Here is a 22,084-nt window from a genome sequence, read left to right on the forward strand (position 1 = left end):
TTATTCTGACCACCATAGTGTATACGTTTCTGGCTACATCTGTAAAACTGCTGCATCGAAGGGAAAATATTGTCATTGTATTAATCAATTATATTTTAATGAATAGGAAAAAGGCTTAGTACTGTATGACTGTCTAGACTAGTACATTTTCATTTGGTAACACAGAATTTCTAGGTGTCGGTATACCGCAGCCGCAATACCTGTTCTACCAGATAAGCATCATTATTATTATCATTATTATTACCAGTTATTTATATAGCACACACATATTCCGCAGCGCTTTACAGAGAATATTTGCCCATTCACATCAGTCCCTGCCCCAGTGGAGCTTACAATCCATATTCCCTAGTACACACACAGTCACGCTAGGGTTAATTTTGTTGAGATCCAATTAACCTATCAGTATATTTTTGGATTGCAAGAGGAAAGCGGAGTACCCGGAGGAAACCCACGAAGTACAGGGAGAATATACAAACTCCACACAGTTAGGGCTATGGTGGGAATGGAACCCATGACCTCAGTGCTGTGAGGCAGTAATGCTAACCATTACACCAGCCGTACTGCCCACATTAAAAATTGCTTTATTCATTTTGTATCAAGGGTGTTTTTTTTATATATGATTAAAATAAATATAAAGTATTTCTGTTGTTTTTCCACACACAAGCACAATAGAGCCAAAGAAAAACACACCATAGTGAGACAGAGAGGAGCACATGCGATATTGAATAGGGTAACATAAATGGGAAAACGACACTTACGAAACACATAAAAAATAAGAATTTACTCACCGGTAATTCTATTTCTCGTAGTCCGTAGTGGATGCTGGGAACTCCGTAAGGACCATGGGGAATAGACGGGCTCCGCAGGAGACTGGGCACTCTAAAAGAAAGATTAGGTACTATCTGGTGTGCACTGGCTCCTCCCTCTATGCCCCTCCTCCAGACCTCAGTTAGGGAAACTGTGCCCGGAAGTGTGTCCTTGGAAGTTTCTTCCCTGAGTGACTGCCCCCCATCCTCGGAGGCTTGCATCCGTGGTCACCAGGACCCAGTCCTGTATGCCGAACCTGCGGCCCCAGAGAAGATGAGCACTCTGCAGCCACCACAGCAGAGACACCCTGGCCCTTGGGGACAGGGTGATCAACCGATGCATCTGAAGATGCGATCCGGACCATTTGTCCAACAGATCTCACTGAAAGATCCTTGCATGGAACCTGCCGAAGGGAATTGCTTCGTAAGAAGCCACCATCTTTCCCAGGACTCGCGTGCAGTGATGCACCGATACCTGTTTTGGTTTCAGGAGGTCCCTGACCAGAGATGACAATTCCTGGGCCTTCTCCACCGGGAGAAACACCTTCTTCTGTTCTGTGTCCAGAATCATGCCCAGGAAAAGCAGACGCGTCGCAGGAATCAGCTGCGACTTTGGGATATTCAGAATCCAGCCGTGCTGTTGCAACACTTCCTGAGAGAGTGCTACGCTGAGCAACAACTGCTCTCTGGACCTCGCCTTTATGAGGAGATCGTCCAAGTACGGGATAATTAGAACTCCCTTCTTCCGAAGGAGTATCATCATTTCGGCCATTACCTTGGTAAATATTCTCGGTGCCGTGGAGAGACCAAATGGCAACGTCTGGAATTGGTAATGACAGTCTTGTACCACAAACCTGAGGTATTCCTGGTGAGGTGGGTAAATTGGGACATGCAAGTAAGCATCTTTTATGTCCAGCGACACCATAAAATCCCCCTCTTCCAGGCTTGCAATGACCGCTCTGAGCGATTCCATTTTGAACTTGAACTTCTTTATATAAGTGTTCAAGGATTTTAAATTCAGGATGGGTCTCACCGAACCGTCCGGTTTCGGTACCACAAACATTGTGGAATAGTAACCCCTGCCCTGTTGAAGGAGGGGGACCTTGATTATCACCTGCTGGAGGTACAGCTTGTGAATTGCTGCCAGTACTAGCTCCCTTTCCCTGGGAGCAGCTGGCAAGGCTGATTTGAGGTAACGGCGAGGGGGAGTCGCCTCGAACTCCAGCTTGTATCCCTGAGATACAATTTGTACAGCCCAGAGATTCACTTGTGAGCGAACCCACTGGTTGCTGAAGTTTCGGAGACGCGCCCCCCACCGCACCTGGCTCCGCCTGTGGAGCCCCAACGTTATGCGTTGGACTTAGTGGAAGCAGGGGAGGATTTTTGTTCCTGGGAACTGGCTGCCTGGTGCAGTTTCTTTCCTCTACCCTTTTCTCTGGCCAGAAAGGATGCTCCTCTGACCCGCTTGCCTTTCTGAGGCCGAAAGGCCTGCATTTGATAATACGGTGCTTTCTTAGGCTGTGAGGGAACCTGAGGTAAAAAAGTCGACTTCCCAGCAGTTGCTGTGGATACGAGGTCCGAGAGACCGTCCCCAAACAATTCCTCACCCTTATAAGGCAAAACCTCCATGTGTTTTTTTAGAATCAGCATCACCTGTCCACTGCCGAGTCCATAATACTCTCCTGGCAGAAATGGACATTGCATTAATTCTAGATGCCAGCAGGCAAATGTCCCTCTGTGCATCCCGCATATATAAGACGACGTGTTTTATATGTTCGATGGTTAGCAAAATAGTATCCCTGTCGAGGGAATCAATGTTGTCTGACAGGGTATCAGTCCATGCTGCTGCAGCACTACACATCCAGGCTGAAGCAATAGCAGGTCTCAGTAGAGTACCAGAGTGTGTATACACAGACTTCAGGATAGCTTCCTGCTTTCTATCCGCAGGATCCTTTAGGGCGGCCGTATCCTGAGACGGCAGTGCCACCCTTTTAGATAAGCGTGTTAGCGCCTTGTCCACCCTAGGGGATGTTTCCCAACGTAACCTATCCGTTGGCGGGAAAGGGTACGCCATCAGTAACCTCTTAGAAATTACTAGTTTCTTATCAGGGGAACTCCACGCTTCTTCACACAACTCATTTAATTCATCAGATGGGGGAAAAGTCACTGGCTGCTTTTTCTCCCCAAACATAATACCCCTCTTGGTGGTAACCGGGTTAATATCAGAAATGTGCAATACATCTTTCATTGCAGTAATCATGCATCGGATGGCTTTTGTAGACTGTACATTTGTCTCATCCTCATCTACACTGGAGTCAGACTCTGTGTCGACATCTGTGTCTACCATCAGAGCTAGCGGGCGTTTATGAGCCCCTGACGGCTTCTGAGTCGCCTGGGCAGGCGCGGGCTGAGACCCCGGCTGTCCCAAGGCTGCTGCGTCATCGAACCTTTTATGTAAGGAGTTGATACTGTCGGTTAAGACCTTCCACATATCCATCCAATCAGATGTCGGCCCCGTCGGGGGCGACACCACACTTATCTGCCTCTGCTCCGCCTCCACGTAACCCTCCTCATCAAACACGTCGACACAGCCGTACCGACACACCGCACACACACAGGGAATGCTCAGACTGAGGACAGGACCCCACAAAGTCCTTTGGGGAGACAGGGAGAGAGTATGCCAGCACACACCACAGCGCTATATAACACAGGGATGTACACTATAATAAGTGATTTTTCCCAATAGCAGCTTACTTATCTTATTTGCGCCTAAATTTAAGTGCCCCCCCTCTCTTTTTTACCCTTCTTGTATCCAGATACTGCAGGGGAGAGCCTGGGGAGCTGCTTCCAGCGGAACTGTGAAGGGAAAATGGCGCTGGTGTGCTGAGGAAGAAGGCCCCGCCCCCTCAGCGGCGGGCTTCTGCCCGCGTTTTGTGAGACTTAATGGCGGGGGTTTGCACACATATACAGTGACAGACTGTATTATGTGTATAATTTGTGCCAAAAGGTATTATAATTGCTGCCCAGGGCGCCCCCCCCCCCCCCCCCCAGCGCCCTGCACCCTACAGTGACCGGAGTGTGTGGTGTGCTGTGGGAGCAATGGCGCACAGCTGCAGTGCTGTGTGCTACCTTAATGAAGACAGGAGTCTTCAGCCGCCGTTTTCGTCGTTTCTTCTGTCTTCTGGCTCTGCAAGGGGGACGGCGGCGCGGCTCCGGGAACGGACGATCGAAGTCAGGCCCTGTGTTCGAACCCTCTGGAGCTAATGGTGTCCAGTAGCCTAAGAAGCACAAGCTAGCTGCACGCAGGTAGGTTTGCTTCTCTCCCCTCAGTCCCACGTAGCAGTGAGTCTGTTGCCAGCAGATCTCACTGAAAATAAAAAAAACCTAACAAATACTTTCTTTTCTAGCAAGCTCAGGAGAGCCCACTAGGAGCACCCAGCTCTGGCCGGGCACAGATTCTAACTGAGGTCTGGAGGAGGGGCATAGAGGGAGGAGCCAGTGCACACCAGATAGTACCTAATCTTTCTTTTAGAGTGCCCAGTCTCCCGCGGAGCCCGTCTATTCCCCATGGTCCTTACGGAGTTCCCAGCATCCACTAGGACGTCAGAGAAATGAAGGGTAAGGATTGAGTCAGTGGTGTGCCACTTTACTTGAGTAGAAGTTGTTGCTGGATCGGCACCATGTGATTTATACTATATGGCTGTGTCCTGCTTTCTTTATGGCTATAAGTAGCGTGGAGAGCATAGAAGGGAAAATGCCTTTTAAATTATGTGGCTACAATAGCGGTAAGGGCCGCTAAGACATTAGTCGGGCCCTGGAGCTAGAAGGGGTGTGACTAAAGGTGGGGGTGTGGTCACATCCTGCTCTGTGAAGAATGTGCACCATAGCATCACCTCCCAAGCTGACCTGTCCTCAAGCAATTTGTACCCACCCTACACCACTCATGCCCGGACTGTTGAGATGACACATCAAACCTTAAAATGATGTTACTGTTATTTGCCCATTGACTGTGACCATCAATGGTGTAAAAAATCAACCTTGCACCATCAATGTAAAGAAAAAAAAACTCATCAGCCAATCAGCCAGAGACCCCCCTAAGTGTGCCCTTGGTCACCATCTCTTGGGTAAATATGTTATAGGCAACTTTTAAATATTCTTGTTTCCACCAGGAGGCAGCATACACATTTTTAACAACAATTTTAAATCATCTTGTTATTAGTTTGGGGATATGAATTAAAATGTGCAATTTCACCTTACTGTACTGTATGTGCAGACTCGCATTGCTCAAAGGACAGCAATGCCACTCTCACATTTCTGTTGGCGAATCTGTTCTGATCTATACTCACGCATTGATTGACTCTGTCCTTTGAACAGAAAGACTCACACACAGTATATGCCTTCCGGTTTAACTTGTCCAATTCAGGCAATCACCTAAGGGGACTCGGTAAAAGCCACCAAGCTTAACCACTCGAGACATTCCTATGAAGCCAGTTAAAACCTGAGATTAAAGTCAGTTGTGACTTGTCACGTATTTATTTATTACTGGAACTGTAGCCCTAGTCAATTTCAAACCGTCTTCTCATCTCTTCATCTTCTTCTTAAAGGGAATCAAACATGAAATATTAAAAAGTCCTGTCTGGCTTTTGCACACAGTTATGCTACGTGGCACTGATAGAAAATTCAACTGGGCCCTGGCTCAGCTGTAAAAGATGCAAGTTAGCATCTTTTCTGCAATAGAAAAATCACCATATTGGCTTCTTCCCTTAGCTTGGCTTCTTTCCTCTTCTTCTTTAAGAGAGGACTTAAGTCACCTTTCTGCTCAGCAGGTCAACAGCATGAGAATGTGCTCACTAATTCTACCACAGCTCCAGTTTGCTGGAGCATCGTTCCAATCAGGGAGAGGGCAAAAAAGGGACAATATGCCAATTTGCAATCACTGAAGAGTTACTGTGTCTTACAGCCACACTGAGACCTCTTTGAATTTGTTAACAGCACTGGATGGTATATCTCCATATAAAATGTAACAGGTCATCTTTATTCTTGGAACTGAATCCCTGCAGCTGTCTCTCTCTGTTCTACTCCCCACTCTCTCCTGCTATCAGTCATGCAGCTTATAACCCCTGCAGCATTCATATACACAATGCACTTCTTGTATATGATCTGCTTTGATATATCTATCTTTTACCAGGCTCATTTGAGTTACGTTTTTTAATTAAGTAATTTTTCTCTTTTACATGAAGTGTGATGTTAATTCCTTCTTAATATCGATCGACTGGTTACATTACTTACTGTATTCAGCGGATTACAAGACACTTTTCTGCTGAACAAGCAGCTGAATACTAGAGGGACAGGGGAAAGCTGGCAGCAACAGGACACATCTAGAGGGAAATAACTGGAACAGACAAGGGTTGGGACTTGGCCTAGAATGGATTATCCAGTAGGTGGAAAATAGAGGGATGTGTCCAATTATTTATCATGTTATGTATAGGAGAAATACTTGAAACTCTGGAGATATACAGTATTTGAAGGTATTATATAAGGGAAAAGGGGCACCTTAGTGTTTTTAGGTCGGTAGGGGGCAAGATATCATTTCATTTTGGTGCCCCTAACTTGCTGAATGTGGCCACCTCAAGGGCAGCTGGAGTTACATGCCACACCACCTACCTGACAGATATACAGTATAAGGACAAAGGGGGAGCTAAAGGGGGAAGAAGGGAGGAGCATATGAAGTGGGAGGTGAGAAGGGAGCAGGGCTGGTCCCAGAGGAGGGGCAAGCCCACAGTAAATAGCCACACACTGTAAAGGCTGCTGGGTTGAGGGTGGACACAGGCGGAGGGTTGTGGTGAGGGAGTAGGTGGAACAGCCAGAAAAAGGATTATCTCCATCCTGCTCATGGAAAGCCTAGATGGTGGCCACTCTGCACCCCACAACCTAGTCCATTGACTGTCACCTCTCAAATATTTTGGGGGGAGGGGGGCACCTCCTTGTGCCCCCCATGTCCCAACACCTATGTATGGGACTAATATTTAAAAATAGTTTAAAAGTACAAGGACCCATAGTAACCAAACAGTATGGATCATGGCACTATTTACATGAGATTGTACAGAGCAAGTGATAAGAATAATAATGTACATATCTCAAAAAAAAAAATTTCTATTGATCACTAGAGAGTGTAAATAAGGTTTTACTCAAAGCGTTGACCAAAAAACATTCCCCGAGTTCATAATATGAACCATGGTAGTGTCCCCAGGTCATAATATACCACATGTGTGGTGTCAACTATCAGCAAAGCATGCCTAATAGTGAAGTCCTTGTTAATTGTATGATCTACCAATGCGGCCTTCGGATCAGAAAGGCCCTACACTGCTGTACTAGAAGCACCAGTGCAAAACCAAAGCTGGGCACAAATTTGCTAATGAGGTCCAAGGTCTTTATGCAGATACTGTGCCTGATTCGGCCTTCGGATCAGAAAGGCCCTACACTGCTGTACTAGAAGCACCAGTGCAAAACCAAAGCTGGGCACAAATTTGCTAATGTGGTCCAAGGTCTTTATGCAGATACTGTGCCTGATTCTGATGAGGATGGTATTTGACAGCCACATGGAAGCTGCTGTGAAATAATGAACAAGTAAAATTCAAATACTATATATAATAGACTCCTCCAGCTAGCATCTGCGATCCAAGTGCTGCTTCCGATGACCCAGCATCGGATCACCATTGCAACCATTTGGAAAATGGTCCCGGTTGTTGTCCCTGCTTGCCCCACCAATTGCAGCAGCATGTCTATTATGCTGTGGCTATGGGGGGGAAGGCTGCAAGCAAGCATGCAGAATCTGTTCAGCACATGCACAGATTGGGTTTGCGCTTGTGCAGACCAACAAACATCAGGTTAGATTAGGGTTCCACAATCTTACTGTTCTATGCCACAGGGACCTTTTAATAAGGGCTACATATGTATCCTTATATTTAATGCACATGTTGGCAAGCTGAAATATGCGAAAAGTGACCCTGTTTGGGCACCCCAATAGCACTTTTTGTGTCATGACCAGCACTTTGGCCAAGTTTGCCCATTTCACTCAACTACATTTGGCCACTCTGGGCACGATCAGCGCGATAAAAATAAACATTTGAATATCTCCCCTCGATCTCCTGTCACTTTAGATGGGAGATCGGGTGCAATAAACAATTGACTTCCCACCTTAGACAGCATTGGGCAAACTAACATGTGGCAAGGGCCCTTCAACCCTCATAAAGGCTACACAGTGACATTAGCATTAATATCAGAATGTAAAAACAACCCCATAATGGTCTGATTTTGGCACCACCACACCTCTCTTCCCATAATGCCACCACATACCCCACACTTACTCCAAAATTCAACCACGTGCCACTGAAACCCTCTGCTTGCAACAAAATGCCATAATATTAAATAGGGCACTAGTATGGAGCATAACATTAACTAGGCCACGACATACTAATAACTAGGGTACTACTCTGGTGCATAACATTAACTAGGGTACATAACATTAACTAGGGCACTACATATTATTAACTAGGGTACTACTATGGGAAATAACATTTACTATGGCCCTACTATGGGGCATACCATTAACTAGGTAGCAACATATTATTAACTAGGGTGCTACTATGGGTCATAACATTAACTAGGGCACTACACATTATTAACTAGGGTACTGCTATGGGGCATAACATTACCTACTGTAGGGTACATAGCACTAGTTAGGGCACTACTATGGGTCATAACATGAACCTAGGGCACTACTATGGGTCATAACATTAAATAAGGCAATACTATGGGGTATAACATTAACTAGGGCACTACTATGGGGCATACCATAAACTAGGGAGCAACATATTATTAACTAGGGTGCTACTATGTGACAACATTAACTAGGGCACTACACATTATTAACTAGGGTACTGCTATGGGGCATAACATTACCTACTGTAGGGTACATAGCACTAGTTAGGGCACTACTAGGTCATAACATGAACCTAGGGCACTACTATGGGTCATAACATGAACCTAGGGCACTACTATGGGTCATAACATTAAATAAGGCAATACTATGGGGTATAACATTAACTAGGGCACTACTATGGGGCATACCATTAACTAGGGAGCAACAAATTATTAACTAGGGTGCTACTATGTGACATAACATTAACTAGGGCACTACACATTATTAACTATGGTACTGGTATCGGGCATAACATTACTTACTGTAGGGTACATAGCACTAGTTAGGGCACTACTATGGGTCATAACATGAACCTAGGGCACTACTATGTGTCATAACATTAAATAAGGCAATACTATGGGGTATAACATTAACCAGGGCACTACTATGGGGCATACCATTAACTAGGTAGCAACATATTATTAACTAGGGTGCTACTATGTGACATAACATTAACTAGGGCACTACACATTATTAACTATGGTACTGCTATGGGGCATAACATTACTTACTGTAGGGTACATAGCACTAGTTAGGGCACTACTATGGGTCATAACATGAACCTAGGGCACTACTATGGGTCATAACATGAACCTAGGGCACTACTATGGGTCATAACATGAACCTAGGGCACTACTATGGGTCATAACATTTAATAAGGCAATACTATGGGGTATAACATTAACCAGGGTACTACTATGGGGCATAACATTAACTAGGGCATTAATGTGGGGAATAACAATGACCTGAGCACTACTATTGGGCATAATTTTAACTAGGGCACTAATGTGGGGAATAACATTGACTTGTGCACTGCTGTGGAGTATACAATGAACAACTGCTGCAGGGATAGGTATCTCCTAGAAGCATTGAGCCTGGATCTTCTTCAAAATCTTGCTATAGGCCCCATAATATTCTTGCTACACTCCTGTCTATGCCCTTTTCCAAAATGGCCTGATTTTAGGAGAATATCACAGCAGTAGTATGAGTACTCCTTGCTAACCAGCCTTAGTTTCATCTGTGCATGCATGAACCAGCTTGCCCGATAACGCTGTGTGCTGGAACTGTAGACGACCCAGATTTTCAGTTACATTTTTAGTACAATTATACAATATATAAGAATAAAAATCCAATTTTTCAAATATATATATTTTTTATTAAATCTGATCATAAGAAGATATTTTTTTTAAATATATAGGGGTCTATTTACTAAGCCTTGGATGGAAATAAAGTCGACGGAGATAAAGTACCAGCCAATCGGCTTTTAACTGCCATGTCACAGGCTGTGTTTGAAAAAATTACAGTTAGGAGCTGATTGGCTGGTACTTTATCTCCGTCCACTTTATCTCCATCCAAGGCTTAGTAAATAGACCCCAAAGTCTTTGTTCAAATGTTTTCCTCTGCTATGGTGATATTAATTGGAAGACTGTGGTAGTACTCGTACTGCTGCTGTCCTTTTAAAATAAGACTTTTCTATGGTTTGATGATACTTTGCAATAGTTTTTACATGCAGCGAGGGCTTGTTAGATAGGGAACAGTAGCAGATCTTGCTACGGGCACACGGAATTTTTGCCCGGGGCGCCGCCTTCCGGAGGGCGCCGCCGCATGGCAATATCCGCTACTGTTGGTAAGTGCCCCCCGGTGCTGTGCTGTGAAGGAAACTAGACGCTACCCGTCTAGTTTCCCTTCGCGGAGAGGATCTTTGCTGTGCGGTGCGCGATGATCATCGCGCACTGCACAGCATTGTGGGACTGGCAAATAGACGCTAGGGGTCATAATTGACCTCTAGTGTCTATGCTGTGCTGTGGGAGAGACGTCATGACGTCTCTCCCATAGATCCGAGGAGCGGCGCCGGCGGGGATAGTAAGCATTAATATTTTTTTTTTTGTAAGCGGCGCTACTCAACTGGGGCACAACTCTACTGTGGGCACAAATGGGGGCACAACTCTACAGAGGGCATAACTGACCACGCCCCTGTATGAAGCCACGCCCCTATTTTCGCCCGGGGCACCACAAGGGCTAGAACCGGCCCTGATAGGGAAGTACCCTATCTCTAGTGAAAACTCCCTATAAGAAATAGGTCCGATTGCCTTTTAGGCCAGCCTACTAGCTAACATAAATCTATTTGTGACTATTTACTTTGAGATAAGCAGTAGTATACATCCCATGAAACATTTTACCAAACTTAAGGCAGTGAAATAATTACAAATAAATATATTTTAAAAAGAACAAACATTTTATTACTGTTTACTAGGAGGAACCGCAAGCCAGGAACCACTGCGGAACACGGGGCAAAGAAGTCCAGAAGTGACCCCCTTTTCTGTGTTTTTTTTCTCTTTTAATGGAGACATTTTCAGCAAACGGTTAGGTAAGCACAGGAATACTGTAAGTGAATCAACAAAAATGCAGTTTGGAGCTTTTTATTTGCAAATATTTTATTTGTTTATGTGCCTAGTGATTTTTGTTTCAGATACTAAGAAACATATTTAGTTACACTTTAAATGAAATAACTCTTATTAAAACAGAAATTGGAAATGGTAATGATAACTGAGCAAGCTAAATAAAGAACAACGGTAAAAACATTCAGCAAAATACATCAATATAGCATAATTCATAAAATAAATGCTAATGCATCTTAAAGTACAGCTAGAGAACAACAAAAATATTCTTTATACATATTTAATGCACAATGCTATAATGTAATACTGATTGACACAGGAGATAAAGGAAGATATTGTTTCAAATAATACAATAAGTGACCAGGCACTGAAATAAAATAATATGGAAGAAATCTAAATTGGGTATTAAAACTACTATGGGGGATATCCAATTAGCCCCGGTAATTTTCCGGGGCTAATTGTCCTGCTGGGGGCTATCCTATAAGCCCCGATATGCCAGCACGAGTGGTGGCTTATTGGGGGTTACCTGTTGCTGCACCGGGTGCTGGCTGCTGACAGCGCCCGATGCAGCGCTACTCCTCCAGCTTCCCGGTCACATGGCCGCTCCCCCGTCATGTGACCGCTGCCGGGGGAGAGGGGGGGGATGCGGGTCATGGCGCTGCCCTGGCTTCCCCGCCGAAGGTCACCGCGCCAAGTGGCAGCTTTTGGGCTGCGTCGCCATGCCTGCAGTCCCAGCCTGCTGCTGCTGCAGCGGGCATAGGTCACTGCAGGTTGTCCGCGGTCATCTGGGATTTTGTTTCGCCTGCCTCAGACAGGCGAAACCAAATCCCCGGTAACAGTCCCATTTTCAAGCGGAAACAGGGCTGTTTCAGACAAAAACACACAGGTTTCACTCAACCCGTGTGTTTTCGGGAGAAAGGAAATTTGTTTTACACGTGATCTAATAGGATAGCCTGTAAAAAAAAAAAAAATTGGTGAAACATTGGGAAAAATCGCAGAAAACGCCCAATGTTTTACAGTGGGTAAGAGGATACCCCGCTATAGCTGCAAACTCCAGATGTGAGGTTATTTACACTATTAAACAATTAGCAAAAAGATAACCACTAGCGGTAATGCGCTTATATCAAATAAAGTATAATGATATGGCAGAACACACACACACACACACGCACACACACACGCACACACACATCTATCTATCTATCTGTATACTGTATGTATGTATATATAACTGAAATGGCAAATGTGGCACTAAAGGTAGTAAATTAATTCATGTGAATAGTGTTTATGGACTTATCACATGAGAGGGATCCACTTTACCAGTATAATCTGACTATTGGGGTCCTGGTAAACCGCATCTGGTCTCACTGCTGTGAATACATGTACAGTATTAAGCTAAGTGCGAAGATACAGGTGTGGCTAGCTTCATCTTTCCTGTGAAAGGGTCACGGGTGCATGCGCAGTGCGTGCATTCGAGGGCACACCTAGTCATGGCAAATGATCTGCTTTTGCCATAGCTAGCAGCAAAGATGAGGCTGGCCACATCTGTAGCAAATCCTGTATAGCAGCTGCTGAAACCTTAATATACAAGGCTGGAAGGCTCACCAGAGAATGTCTAAATTGGCTGCAAGGTATGGAGAGCAGGGGTGCATCTAGAGCAGGGCTACCTACTTTCTGGCTGCTCTCTCCAGGAGAGGGCAGCCAGCTTGGTGCAGCAGGGAGCGGGGAGGGCCGTAGTGACGCATCAAAGAGGCATAACTGGGTCGTGGCTAAAAAGTGGAGGCAGCACGTGGACGTGGCAGCCACGGTTGCATCACAGCAGTCCCCCTCCCTCGTCGCTGATGCCGGACAGCAGGTACTGTTGAGGCATATCTGGCACTGTGGGCGCATTCATGTATCTGGCACTGCTGGGGGCATTTAAGTATCTGGCACTGCTGGGGGGCATGTCCTGTATAGCTGGCACTGCTGGGGGGGAATGTCCTGTGTAGCTGGCACTGCTGGCGGGGCATGTCCTGTGTAGCTGGCACTGCTGGTGGGGCATGTCCAGTGTAGCTGGCACTGCTGGGGGGGGCATGTCCTGTGTAGCTGGCACTGCTGGGGGGGGCATGTCCTGTGTAGCTGGCACTGCTGGGGGGGGAATGTCCTGCGTAGCTGGCACTGCTGGTGGGGCATGTCCTGTGTAGCTGGCACTACTAGTGGGGCATGTCTTGTGTAGCTGGCACTGCTGGGGGCATGTCCTGTGTAGCTGGCACTCAGGGCCGGTTCTTGCCCTTGTGGCACCCTGGGCAAAAGTTAGGGGCGTGGCTTAATGCAGGGGCATGGTCAGTCACGCCCCCATTTGTAGCGCCGCTGAAGGAAATTAAAAAACAAACAAACAAAGTATACTTACTATACCCCGCTCCTGATTCCAGACATGCAGACCTCCCCCCGGCGCTGCTCTTCTCCTCGGATCTATGGGAGAGACGTCAGTCATGACGTCTCCCCCATAGCACAGCATAGGCACTAGAGGTCATTTATGACCCCTAGCGTCTGTGCTACAATGCTGTGCGCGATGACGTCATCGCGCCCCGCACAGCAAAGGTCCTCTCCATGAAGGGAAACTAGACGCTTAGCGTCTGATTCCCTTCACAGCGGGGGGGACCAGCGCCATGAAGGGAAACTAGACGCGTAGCGTCTGGTTCCCTTCTCACAGCGGGGGGAGGCACAGCGCGGGGGCATTGCTGGGGGGCACTCTGCACAGTGGCGGATCTTGCCATGGTGCAGCGCCCTCCGGATGGCGCCGGCGCCCTCCGGAAGGCGGCGCCCCGGGCAAAAGTCCTGCTTGCCTGTGGCAAGATTCGCCACTGCTGGGGGGGGGGGGGGGGCATGTCCTGTGTAGCTGTCACTGCTGAGGGGGCATGTCCTGTGTAGCTTGTCCTATACTGGAGACATTATGTGTAAGGAACACTACTGTAGCTGCTATGTGTAAGGCTGCTAATTGTGTGCGTAGAGGGGGGGTGAAGATATATTTATTTATGGCTTGATAATATGAAATTGTGAGGCTATGCCCACTTTTCCAGGAGTGCGTGTGCCTTCGGTGCGCGCATGGGGGGGATTACGCTTTGAAATTTTCCTGATCAGGGTGCTAGTAGGCCTGGAGCCTGCCTTGCTACCAGGTGTGGAAGTCCCACATGCCCTATTAGTGGCTGCCTGCAATACATGCTAACACTTGTAGATCCCTGCTAATGTGACTATTTGCATGTATTGCTGCCCCAGATCTTCCTGCAATAGACAGCTGCCTGAGAGGTACACTTCCGGATCCCTTATGAACACATAAAGCACGTTAATGGGTTAATCTTATTTTAACATCAAAATCAGATTTGCTGAGAAAACTGTTTTATAAACAATAAGGAATTTATGTAATGAATTATGTTTCATTAATCTCACAAAAGTGACGGTGGCAAGGACTTTCATTCTAAACTACAAGGGTACTCCTTACATTTGTGCCTTCTTATTCCTTTATAAATATTGCCAGTGGCAAAGAAGTCTAAGGAAACAGATGAAAATGCTAATATCTAAAAGGAAACCTATAACATTACTTTAAAGAGCATCTGTCATCCTGCAAATTTTCAAAAACATATCATGAAAGAGAATGAAATATCCACCATATGTTGTGTTTATCATTTCTTTCTCTAATGTTCCATTTCCATATAACATTCTCTACATAGACATAACATTCTTCAATGCTACTCTTAGTACGAGTATTCTGAAAGGGACCAGCTTGCTATTCACAGTATCTGTCTGAAACAGCCATTTAGTCACAATGCATTTAGTTTTGCACAAGCCGTATAAAGATGTACCGTATACATACGTTTCTCTTTGAGATTTGCTTCCAGATAGGCATTCTGCATGTCCCCCTTTACTGTTACAGACCCAGATGGAAGTTTTAATTTCATGAAATAAATAACACACTTTAAAGTCTTGTCTACTTTCTCTTTTTGGGCCTAATTCAGACCTGATCGCAGCAGCAAATTGTTAGCTAATGGGCAAAACCATGTGCACTGCAGGTGGGGCAGATATAACATGTGCAGAGAGAGTTAGATTTGGGTGTTTAAAGTCTTGTCTACTTTCTCTTTTTGGGCCTAATTCAGACCTGATTGCAGCAGCAAATTGTTAGCTAATGGGCAAAACCATGTGCACTGCAGGTGGGGCAGATATAACATGTGCAGAGAGAGTTAGATTTGGGTGGGGTGTGTGATTACACCGAAATCTAAATTGCAGTGTAAAAAATAAAGCAGCTAGTATTTACCCTGCACAGTAACAATATAACCCACCAAAATCTATCTCTCTCTGCAAATGTTATATCTGCTCCACCTGCAGTGCACATGGTTTTGGCCATTAGCTAACATATTTGCTGCTGCAATCAGGTCTGAATTAGGCCCTTTATGTAACCACCACTTAATTTAATGTTCAAATATTAGAGGAGTTTAACAAGTTCTAAAAAGTAAAGGGACAAACAGGGTTCATGCTGAGTTGGATGTAGTTTGCGTTTACATTACAGACGCAAAATGTGCCCTGGAGGACAAGGGATTTTGCATACAGTAGCTGGTTACATATACAAGATGCACCCAGCTTGGCAAGGATACTATATGCAAGGCTGTAACTAGGGTTCAGGGTTGGCTCTACCATTAGGCAACTTTAGGTAGCTGCCTATGGCGCCAGGATCTGGGGTCGCCAGGATCACAAAATTAGGGATATCTCTGAAGTACTCTTGTTCTACTTAATGCAAGTGGTGGCTGTGGAACTAATAAGTCATACTTTTATCTGAAGGGCTGGGAAGTAGGTATTTGTGGTGGTTGGGGGCAGTAGGCTTAAGTTTTGTCTAGGGTGCCAAGAAAACTTGCACCGGCCCTGCTAGGGGTATACAAATGTTGCTGCGGTACAGAGTGCAGGGCCCTCGGGGTAGCACTGTCACTGCCTGCCTGGAATGGCACCCTGCAGCCACTGGTGGAGCATCCTTAGGTGACATAAAGCAGGGAAGGTAAACACACCAACCAATGGCAGTTTCTGCCATTTTATAGACTGTGCTAGAAAAATGACAGTAAGAGGCTCATTGGTTGCTATGAGCAACTTCTCTACTTAATCCATACTTGCCTACTCTCCTGGAATGGCTCCCGAAAATAGGGTGGCCATCCCGGCACCCCGGAAGAGCAGGCAAGTCTCCCGATTTTTAAGGTCCCCCTCTGCCCGGCCGCCCACTTAGTGAGTAAAGTCAGGTTGACGGCAGGTATGACTTAGCGGTCTATTTACTAAGCATTGGATTGAGATAAAGTGCACAGAGATAAATGAGCAGCCAGTCAGCTCCTTACTACCATGTCACAGGCTGGGTTTGAAAAATGACAGTTAGGAGCTGGTTGGCTGGTACTTTATCTCCGTGCACTTTATCTCCATCTAAGGCTTAGGGGGATATTCAATTTGTCCCGAAGAGACATTGGGAGTAAAACCCCCCGATGTTTCTTCGGGTGCTGCGGTCGGGCTATTTGATTAGCCCGGCCGATAAAACGTACTGTTTCACCCGTAAACACGCAGGTTCAGTGAAACCTGTGTGTTTTTGGGTGAAATAGCGCTGTTATCGGGGATGTTTCTTCGTCTGCCGGATGCAGGTGAAACAAAATCCCCGATAAGCTGCGGCACGCACCGGCTTATTGGGGCTAATTAGATAGCCCCGGTGGCGAGACTTATCACCTGACTTGCTGTCGGGGTAATTGAATATTGTAGTTAGTAAACAGACCCCTTAATCTCTCTCCAAGATTTGATAAATCTTCCCCAAATCATGTATGGACTGGAACTCCAGGATGGCTTAGATACAGCTTATTATGGAGCTTGCAAACAAAGGGGGTAATTTAGACCTGATCGCTAGGGTGTGTTTTTTGCAGCCCTGCGATCAGATAGTCACCGCCTACAGGGGTAGGGGAAAAGTGCTGTGCAGGTGTGTGATCGCATTTGTAGCTGAGCTGCACAAACATTAGTTTGTGCAGTCTCTGCACAGCCCAGGACTTTCTTAGCCACTGCAATGGATTCCTGTTGATCAGGGCCGGAGCTGATGTCAGACACCCTCCATCCAAATGCCTGAGCCCGCCTGCATTTTTCCGGACACTCCTGTAAAATGGTCAGTTGTCACCCACAAATTGCATCTTCCTGTCAATCACCTTGCGATCGCCCGTGTGATTGCTTTTTTCGCACCATCCCGTCTCTAGGCACCGGTGCCCAGTGCAGTCATCTGTTTTTTCAATGGTTTGGGGATTCCATACCAATTAAGTCTATGGCAACTGTGTCTGAGCAACATTAATTGGGATTAGTGGCATGTGCAATTGGTACTTATTCTTTGTGCTATGATGTATGGGCTATGGGTTATCTGTGCCGAGTGCCATGGGAACGATATGTGAGGTATGTGCTATAGGTAATCTGTGCCAGGTGCCATGGGAAGGATTTGTAAGATACAGTATGTGTTATCTGTGCTTGGTGCCATGGGATATGTGAGGTATTCACTGTGTGTTATCTGTGCCGAGTGACATGGGACGCATATGTGAGTTATGCGCTGTGGGTTCTCTGCACTGTGTGCCATGGGAAGGGTATGTGAGGTATGTGCTATAGGTTATCTGTGCCGGGTGCCATAGGAAGGATATGTGAGGTATGTGCTATGGGTTATCTGTCCTGGATGCCATGGGAAGGGTATGTGAGGTATGGGCTATGGGTTATCTGTCCTGGATGCTATGGGAAGGGTATGTGAGGTATGTGCTATGGGTTATCTGTGCCGGGTGCCATAGTAAAGGATATGGGAAGGATATGTGAGGTATGGGCTATGGGTTATCTGTGCCGGATGCAATGGGAAGGATAGGTGAGATATACACTATGGGTTATCTGTGCTGGGTGCCATGGTAAAGGATATGGGAAGGGTATGTGAGGTATGAGCTATGGGTTATCTGTGCCGGATACCGTGGGAAGGATTTGTGAGGTATGCGCTATGGGTTCTCTGCACTGTGTGCCATGGGAAGGGTATGTGAGGTATGTGCTATCGGTTATCTGTGCCAGGTGCCATGGGAAGGATATGTGAGGTATGTGCTATGGGTTATCTGTCCTGGATGCTATGGGAAGGGTATGTGAGGTATGGGCTATAGGTTATCTGTGCTGAGTGCCATGGGATATGTGAGGTAAGCACTTTGTGTTATCTGTGCCGGGTGCCATGGGAAGGATAGGTGAGATATACACTATGGGTTATCTGTGCTGGGTGCCATGGTAAAGGATATGGGAAGGATATGTGAGGTATGCGCTATGGGTTATCTGTGCTGAGTGCCATGGGATATGTGAGGTAAGCACTTTGTGTTATCTGTGCCGGGTGCCATGGGAAGGATTTGTGAGGTATGCGCTATGGGTTATCTGTGCTTGGTGCCATGGGAAGAATATGTGAGGTATGTGCTATGGGTTATCTGTGCCAGGTGCCATGGGAAGGATATGTGAGGTATGTGCTATGGGTTATCTGTGCCAGGTGCCATGTGATATGTGAGGTATGCACTTTGTGTTATCTGTGCTTGGTGCCATGGGAAGGGTATGTGAGGTATGCGCTATGGGATAAGGTAGCTGTATGTAGAGATGAGCGGGTTCGGTTTCTTTGAATCCGAACCCGCACGAACTTCACTTTTTTTTCCACGGGTCCGAGCGACTCGGATCTTCCCGCCTTGCTCGGTTAACCCGAGCGCGCCCGAACGTCATCATGACGCTGTCGGATTCTCGCGAGGCTCGGATTCTATCGCGAGACTCGGATTCTATATAAGGAGCCGCGCGTCGCCGCCATTTTCACTCGTGCATTGAGATTGATAGGGAGAGGACGTGTCTGGCGTCCTCTCCATTAGAATAGAGATAGATAGATTAGATAGAGAGAGATTGTGCAGAGTCGCAGACAGAGTTAGTTTACCACAGTCAGTGACCAGTGCAGTTGCTAGTTAACTTTTATTTAATATAATATATCCGTTCACTTCTCTCTGCTATATCCGTTCTCTGCCTGAAAAAAAAAACGATACACAGCACAGTCAGTCACACAGTGTGACTCAGTCTGTGTGCACTCAGCTCAGCCCAGTGTGCTGCACAGTCATCAATGTATAAATTAAAAGCTTATAATTAATTGTGGGGGAGACTGGGGAGCACTGCAGGTTGTTAGCAGGAGCCAGGAGTACAATTATATTAATTAACAGTGCACACTTTTGCTGCAGGAGTGGTGACCAGTGCCTGACCACCAGTATAGTATTGTTGTATACTACTAATATCTCTTTAAATATCAACCAGTCTATATTAGCAGCAGACACAGTACAGTGCGGTAGTTCACGGCTGTGGCTACCTCTGTGTCGGCACACGGCAGGCAGTCCGTCCGACCAGAATTGTATTATTTATTATTATATACCTACCACCTAACCGTGGTTTTTTTTTCATTCTTTATACCGTCATAGTGTCATCCTAATTGTTACGAGTATACTACTATCTCTTTATCAACCAGTGTACAGTGCGGTAGTTCACGGCTGTGGCTACCTCTGTGTCGGCACACGGCAGGCAGTCCGTCCGACCAGAATTGTATTATTTATTATTATATACCTACCACCTAACCGTGGTTTTTTTTTCATTCTTTATACCGTCATAGTGTCATCCTAATTGTTCCGAGTATACTACTATCTCTTTATCAACCAGTGTACAGTGCGGTAGTTCACGGCTGTGGCTACCTCTGTGTCGGCACACGGCAGGCAGTCCGTCCGACCAGAATTGTATTATTTATTATTATATACCTACCACCTAACCGTGGTTTTTTTTTCATTCTTTATACCGTCATAGTGTCATCCTAATTGTTACGAGTATACTACTATCTCTTTATCAACCAGTGTACAGTGCGGTAGTTCACGGCTGTGGCTACCTCTGTGTCGGCAGTCGGCAGGCAGTCCGTCCATCCATAATTGTATTATTATTATAATATATACCACCTAACCGTGGTTTTTTTTTCATTCTTTATACCGTCGTCATTGTGTCATACTAGTTGTTACGAGTATACTACTATCTCTTTATCAACCAGTGTACAGTGCGGTAGTTCACGGCTGTGGCTACCTCTGTGTCGGCAGTCGGCAGGCAGTCCGTCCATCCATAATTGTATTATTATTATAATATATACCACCTAACCGTGGTTTTTTTTTCATTCTTTATACCGTCGTCATAGTGTCATACTAGTTGTTACGAGTATACTACTATCTCTTTATCAACCAGTGTACAGTGCGGTAGTTCACGGCTGTGGCTACCTCTGTGTCGGCAGTCGGCAGGCAGTCCGTCCATCCATAATTGTATTATTATTATAATATATACCACCTAACCGTGGTTTTTTTTTCATTCTTTATACCGTCGTCATAGTGTCATACTAGTTGTTACGAGTATACTACTATCTCTTTATCAACCAGTGTACAGTGCGGTAGTTCACGGCTGTGGCTACCTCTGTGTCGGCAGTCGGCAGGCAGTCCGTCCATCCATAATTGTATTATTATTATAATATATACCACCTAACCGTGGTTTTTTTATACCACCTAACCGTGGCAGTCCGTCCATAATTGTATACTAGTATCCAATCCATCCATCTCCATTGTTTACCTGAGGTGCCTTTTAGTTCTGCCTATAAAATATGGAGAACAAAAAAGTTGAGGTTCCAAAATTAGGGAAAGATCAAGATCCACTTCCACCTCGTGCTGAAGCTGCTGCCACTAGTCATGGCCGAGACGATGAAATGCCAGCAACGTCGTCTGCCAAGGCCGATGCCCAATGTCATAGTACAGAGCATGTCAAATCCAAAACACCAAATATCAGAAAAAAAAGGACTCCAAAACCTAAAATAAAATTGTCGGAGGAGAAGCGTAAACTTGCCAATATGCCATTTACCACACGGAGTGGCAAGGAACGGCTGAGGCCCTGGCCTATGTTCATGGCTAGTGGTTCAGCTTCACATGAGGATGGAAGCACTCAGCCTCTCGCTAGAAAACTGAAAAGACTCAAGCTGGCAAAAGCACCGCAAAGAACTGTGCGTTCTTTGAAATCCCAAATCCACAAGGAGAGTCCAATTGTGTCGTTTGCGATGCCTGACCTTCCCAACACTGGACGTGAAGAGCATGCGCCTTCCACTATTTGCATGCCCCCTGCAAGTGCTGGAAGGAGCACCCGCAGTCCAGTTCCTGATAGTCAGATTGAAGATGTCAGTGTTGAAGTACACCAGGATGAGGAGGATATGGGTGTTGCTGGCGCTGGGGAGGAAATTGACCAGGAGGATTCTGATGGTGAGGTGGTTTGTTTAAGTCAGGCACCCGGGGAGACACCTGTTGTCCGTGGGAGGAATATGGCCGTTGACATGCCAGGTGAAAATACCAAAAAAATCAGCTCTTCGGTGTGGAGGTATTTCACCAGAAATGCGGACAACAGGTGTCAAGCCGTGTGTTCCCTTTGTCAAGCTGTAATAAGTAGGGGTAAGGACGTTAACCACCTCGGAACATCCTCCCTTATACGTCACCTGCAGCGCATTCATAATAAGTCAGTGACAAGTTCAAAAACTTTGGGTGACAGCGGAAGCAGTCCACTGACCAGTAAATCCCTTCCTCTTGTAACCAAGCTCACGCAAACCACCCCACCAACTCCCTCAGTGTCAATTTCCTCCTTCCCCAGGAATGCCAATAGTCCTGCAGGCCATGTCACTGGCAAGTCTGACGAGTCCTCTCCTGCCTGGGATTCCTCCGATGCATCCTTGCGTGTAACGCCTACTGCTGCTGGCGCTGCTGTTGTTGCCGCTGGGAGTCGATGGTCATCCCAGAGGGGAAGTCGTAAGCCCACTTGTACTACTTCCAGTAAGC

Source organism: Pseudophryne corroboree, chromosome 9 (assembly GCF_028390025.1).
Source record: "Pseudophryne corroboree isolate aPseCor3 chromosome 9, aPseCor3.hap2, whole genome shotgun sequence".
Classification (NCBI taxonomy): Eukaryota; Metazoa; Chordata; class Amphibia; order Anura; family Myobatrachidae; genus Pseudophryne; species Pseudophryne corroboree.